Below are 6,000 nucleotides of genomic sequence, written 5' to 3'. Positions count from 1 at the left end.
GGTCCGCATCTCTCTATTCCCAACCTATTCATGTATTTGTCAAGCTGCCTCTTAAACACCACTATTGTACCTGCTTCCACCACCTCCTCTGGCAGTGAATTCCAGACACTCACTACCCTCTGTGTAAAAAAACTTGCCCTGCACATCTCCTCTATAGTTTTCTCCTCTCACCTTAAATCTATGTCCCCTAGTAATTGACTCTTCCACCCTGGGAAAAAGCTTCTGACTATCTACTCTGTCCATGCCACTCATAATTTTGTAAACTTCTATCAAGTCGCCCCTCAATCTCCGTCGCTCTAGTGAGAACAATCTGAGTTTCTCCAACCTCTCCTCATAGCTAATAATCTCCAGACAAGGCAGCATTCTGGTAAACTTCCTCTGCACCCTCTCCAACGCCTCCATATCCTTCTGGCAATGTGGTGACCAGAATTGCACGCAATATTCCAAGTGTGGCCTAACCAAGGTTCTATACAGCTGCAGCATGACTTCCCAGGCACCAACAATGGCAATCTCAGTCATGTTGTCCTTATTAACATCTGGGGGCTAGTCCCAAGGGAGGGGGAAGCTGTCTCACAGACTAGTCAAGCAACAGCCTCACATAGTCATTCTCACAGAATCATACTGGGGTCCTTGCTGTTTGTGGTATATGTTAATGATTTAGACTTAAATGTGGGAGGCATGATTGGGAAAGTTGCAGATGACACAAAAATTGGCCATGTAGTTGATAATGAAGAGGATAACTGTCGACAGAATGATATCAATGCTTTGGTTGAAGTGGGTGGAGAAGTGGCAAATGGAATCCAATTGTATCTAATGTTTCACATTCCTCTTCATTAACCAGAATGTCTGCATCATCCCTCTCCTTAGTGAAGACAGAGACAAAGTGCTCATTGAGAACCCTACCCACATCTTCTGCATCAACGCACAATGTACATCTCTGATAGGCCCTATCTTTTCCTTAGTTATTTTCTTGCTCTTAACGTACTGGCAAACGTCTTAGGATTTTCTTTGATTTTACCTGCCAGTGTTTTTTGTCTCCTCTCTTTGCTTTGCTAATTTCCATTTTTGCTTCACCCCTGTACTTTCTGTACGCCTGTAGGCTTTCTACTATTAAGCCTTTTGTGACTGTCATAGCTTTCTTTTTCTGCTTTATCTTGGCCTGTATGCTTCTGGATAACCAGGGGGCTCTAGATTTGGCAGTATCCTCCTTTTCCTTTGTAGGGGCTGTGCCCATAGAATCTCACCTTTGAATGCCCCCCCACTGATTTGACACAGTTTTTCCATCAAATAGCCGTATCCAGTCCACTCTCACCAGCTCACCTCCCAGCTTTGTAAAATCTGTCTTTCCCCAATTTAGAACTTTCACTCCTGCTCCATCTTTGTCCTTTTCCATAATGATGCTAAATCTAACTGTATTATGGTCATTATCTGCAAAATGGTCCCCCCCACAGCTACTACATCTATTTGCCCAGCTTCATTCCCTGAGACTAAATGTAGAAGCGCTGTCCCTTTCATCGGGCTTGTTACATGCTGGCTACACCAGATTTCTTTCGCAGTCTCCCCCAGGTAGGGCCAGGTGACCCTCGGTGGGCCATTTTCTCCGGCTCCCCAACCCACTCCCTTGCTGCTGACCCTCCGACTCGTGGCTTCCTCCAGGAAAGGGAGGAAACAGTTTAACACAGAAGTGGAGTCTACGGTTCGGGGACACAGGTACTCTGGTTCAAATGTGTTGTTCAGTAGGTGGTTGCAGCTTCTTTTTTTTTAAAGTAAAATCAATCCATTTTTTTTAAACCGCTTGACTGATTTTCCACATCGGAAGAACAAGGCTGCAAAAGTCAGTTAAGCAGTGAGCACGTGCTCGCTCTGATGTGTGTCACTGAAGCAGATTTGTTTGTGCCTCAATCTGCATAGCGTGTGAAGGAAGCCTGGAAGATAAGAGAGGAAAAAATTGTGCCAAGGCAGCCAGGAAGGTGAGAGAGCAAAAAAACTGAAGATTTAAGCGTTAACCCTGTGTATGGCCTTGACAAGGTATCAGCCAGATTTTCAAAGACTTACAGCCAGGCTGGAGACCCACAAAGCCTCTACGAGCGGTAATTAGCCTGTGTTAAAGCCTTGCGGCTCTCGAGCATCTGAAGATTATCACATGGGGCTCTTAGGTTCAGTCAGTTTGGCCGCCCACGTTATATAGGTTGTAATTAAATCTTGAACCCAAGACGTGGGTTTCCATGAAACAGCAGAGGTGTCTGCCTTATGGGAATGGTTTGTGGTCTTATACTTGACTAGGCCCAGAGTGGAAATATCAGCAGTATTTGAACCTTGGTCAGCCTATGAGATCTCTGTAGGCCGATGGTGACGGTGACCAAATCCCAATGACATCGCTGTTAGGATTTCCAAAGGCTGGACAACACTTCCCCATTAATTCAGGTCCGTACTCAGTGGTCAGCCTGAAAGAGCCGTGGATCCGACCCCCCCGCAGTGCAGGTGCACTGTGCCCAGGTGCTTCCACTGCTTTCAGTGCTACTAGAGCAAGTTGAGGGAACCTGGCATTCATTCTAAGAGGCGGCCTCACCTGGCACCTGTTTTCGGGCTTTAGGCTGGGCTCAATGTCAGGTTTCTCTTGCAGCCGAGTTTGCTCATCCCATCCAATTCACCATAAAACACCACGGCTGGAATTTAACAAACGACCTTTCTAATGTCATCATTGTTACTGCAATGCCAGTTAACCTGAAAAGGGAACAGCAATCCCATTCATTTTTTTTAAAATTCATTCATGGATGTGTGCATCACTGGCAATGCCAGCATTTGTCACCCATCCCCAATTGCCCTTGAGAAGGTGGTGGGTGAGCTGCCTTCTTGAACCTCTTCAGTCCATGTGGTGTAGGTACACCCACAGCGCTGTTAGGGAGGGAGTGCCAGGATTTTGGCCCAGCAACAGTGAAGGAACAGTGATATATTTCCAAGTCAGGATGGTGAGTGGCTTGGAAGGGAACTTGCAGGTGGCTGTGTTCCCATTCATCTGCTGCCCTTGTCCTTCTAGGCGTAGCGGTCGTGGGTTTAGAAGGTGCTGTCGAAGGAGCCTTGGTGAGTTCCTGCAGTGCATCTTGTAGATGGTACACACACTGCTGCCACTGTGCGTCTGCGGTGGAGGGAGCGATTGTTTAAGGTGGTGAATGGGAGGCCGAACAAGCAGGCAATCAAGCATTGTTACAGATAATTAAAACATCAAATTCAAATTGTTTCTTTTTTTCATTTTTTTCTTACTTTTCCTTTCTGTGTCTTTCTCTCTCTCTCTCTCTCTCTCTCTCTTCATCCAACCTTTTCTTCCCTCTCTTTATTTCTCTCTTGTTATGACCTTGGTCGAGACCGTAACATTTTTGTTTAAAGAAAGAAGAAATCTGAAATCCCAGTTCTTTACTGAAAGGTTGAAGCCGCAAGATTCCATGATTTAAAACATAAGATTTTTTACTATTACTACAAGAGTTAAATAAAGCAAACGCTAAATACTGTCTCAGGTAGCCACCTAAACATAAGTTAAACATGAATTAACTCACAAATTGTGGTCAATTATTAGCTATAAGTTACACATTAAATGGTAAATGCAGCTAAAACAGATCTTACGAATCAGCTCAGCAATCCACTCAGCACGTTTGCCATTATTTTCAGCCACAAGTCCTTCAAATCCTTGTCTTCTTCACAAAGAATTTCAGCTCCTTTCTAGGGCTTAGCCTGAACCCCAGCCGACAGCAGTGCACAACCAACTCAAGTTCCACAGGCACAGCCTTTATCAAAACTGGCAAACGTCCACAAAACCTCCTTGACTGCTTACGACAGCCTGGATGGTGTCCTAGATCCACCAATGTTGTCTTCTAGTAACAGAAACAGCCGCAGAAATGCTACATTTGCCTATTCTCAGCTTCGGGATCTAGCCTCCGTCTTCTTCAGCCTGCCTGTACTGCACTCCTGGAATCATCACCATCTGAGCCCTGGTGGCTCTACGTCCTTTTATCCTGTTTCAACCGGTTTCAGTCTCCCAGAAGTTTTGGTTTCCAATCCCAGTTTCAGTTTGCTTCCTTAGAAACATGAAAGGTCAGTTTCCTTTCTCAGTCTCCCTTTTCAATTAGGGTCTGAGACAAAAACTACAAGCTTTGAAATCAAGGGTTCCATCGCACCCTCTCTACCCAATTTGACTCTAATGCTCCTTATTTCCTTTTCTTTTCTTTTTCTGCTTCTTTCTCCATTCTTAATTCCCATCGGCCCGGGAGATAAACTGTTGGTGCATTATTCGTCATGGTCCGAAATCCGTTGCCCTCCCCGCAGCACTATAAGTCGCATTCTTCCAACAAGTTAGGTGACAAAATGTTTCTGTGCTGAAGGTGACAGGATCAATTCGAACTAAGGTGGGGGTGGGGAGGGGGTGGTTTCACGAGATGCCTCATTCCATCAGGATTTGACCCACTTTCAACTTGGGGCCCAGGGGACAACCCAACATTGGAAAGCACTTGCTCACAGTTTCTGGAGTTTAATTTCTTGTGATCCCCCTCTCACGCTTTCTTCCTCACCATGCTTTCTCTATTCCTTGCATGTAAAAATGGTGCATCTCCAGACAAAGGATTTTGTCTGTCGTGGCTTCCTGTCCATGAATGTTGTTTCCTCCAAAAGGAAATGCGTTAAACGAATGGGAAGTAGTTGTTTTCAATGTACAGTGCAGAAGATATAGAATTGACACGGGGGGTCAGAATATGTGTGCCCTCAGATTGATCTTAACAGTTGTAGTTAAAAGATGAAAGACAGATACTTAATGATGGGCATGGGGCAACCTGAAACATACAAAACACTCCCAATCTTCAAAGTACTCTCCTTCTCCTCATACTACACCCTAAGAGAGCTTTGGTAACCATGGACTTCCATTGGATTGGTCCATAATTGTGCTTGGCAAAGTGCTGCAATGGTTTGCCATTGCCTTCTGCAGTATGACTGACCAAAAAGCTCTCCCGCTCTTACCGCCTGCCATCAGGCATATTGGACAGGCCGATTGTCAACCTGCTTGGCCATGTGATGAACACCAGCTCTATGGCCATCAAGTCCTGGAGTGGGTCTTAAACCCAGAGCTTCTGGCCCAGAGATAGGGGCACCACCCACTGTGCCAGGACCTCCCTCAGTATGAGTCAAATTAAATCTGAACACAGATTAAACTGAGCACCTTGTGACCTTAAAGTGATGCAGACTGACCTTTACACATTATGTATTACGTGACATAACGCTCTTGTCCAGTCAACATAGTGACTACTCCGAATCAGCAGGTGCATTGTAGAGTATAGGGTTAACTCTAAGAATAGCTGCTGAGCATGTGCATAAGGAACTACGTCATAGTGATGTCCCACACTGAGAGAAGAGGAGTGAGCATCACGTTATAGAGAGAGCTCTGGGCAAGTCCTGATGTTCTACAACCTTGTATATCGTTAACGATTTAAATAAAGATATTTTGAATGAAAGACCATTGCCTCCAGCAAGATCTCGTCCAGAGTAAGAAACCAAGGAATCCTGAGGGAAACCCACAAAAACAGAACTGCCAAAGAAGAAAAGTTGGTTTAAGTTAATCTCTGGATGCTTTCCCACAGAATTAAGCCTTGGCATTGGGCAGAAAACAACCTCAAATGGTGGTAGCTGAAAGGGCTTCAGGATCATTTCGTAGAAACAGGTCTATATATAAATATGTCTAGACATATAAGACCTGGTGAGCACCTTCTGAAAGCAGGGCTGCTAACCACTACCAGTTTCTAAAATGGTTAATTAACTCACTAAACAAATTTAATTGCAATAGGTAATTTACATACTCCCCTCTGTAAGCAAATTAACAAAAGTTCAACATTTCTATTCCTGCTCGAAAAATGTCTTCCTGTTTGTTGCCATGGAGACGGAGGTCAGAGGTTATTTGTGGGAGGCTTCTTGTTTCTGTCAGACAATTTATTTCGAATTAAAAATTAATTTAATGCAATCAAA

The sequence above is a fragment of the Cetorhinus maximus genome, chromosome 28 (genome assembly GCF_964194155.1).
Source record: "Cetorhinus maximus chromosome 28, sCetMax3.hap1.1, whole genome shotgun sequence".
NCBI classification, from domain to species: Eukaryota; Metazoa; Chordata; class Chondrichthyes; order Lamniformes; family Cetorhinidae; genus Cetorhinus; species Cetorhinus maximus.
This window is presented reverse-complemented; position numbering follows the sequence as displayed.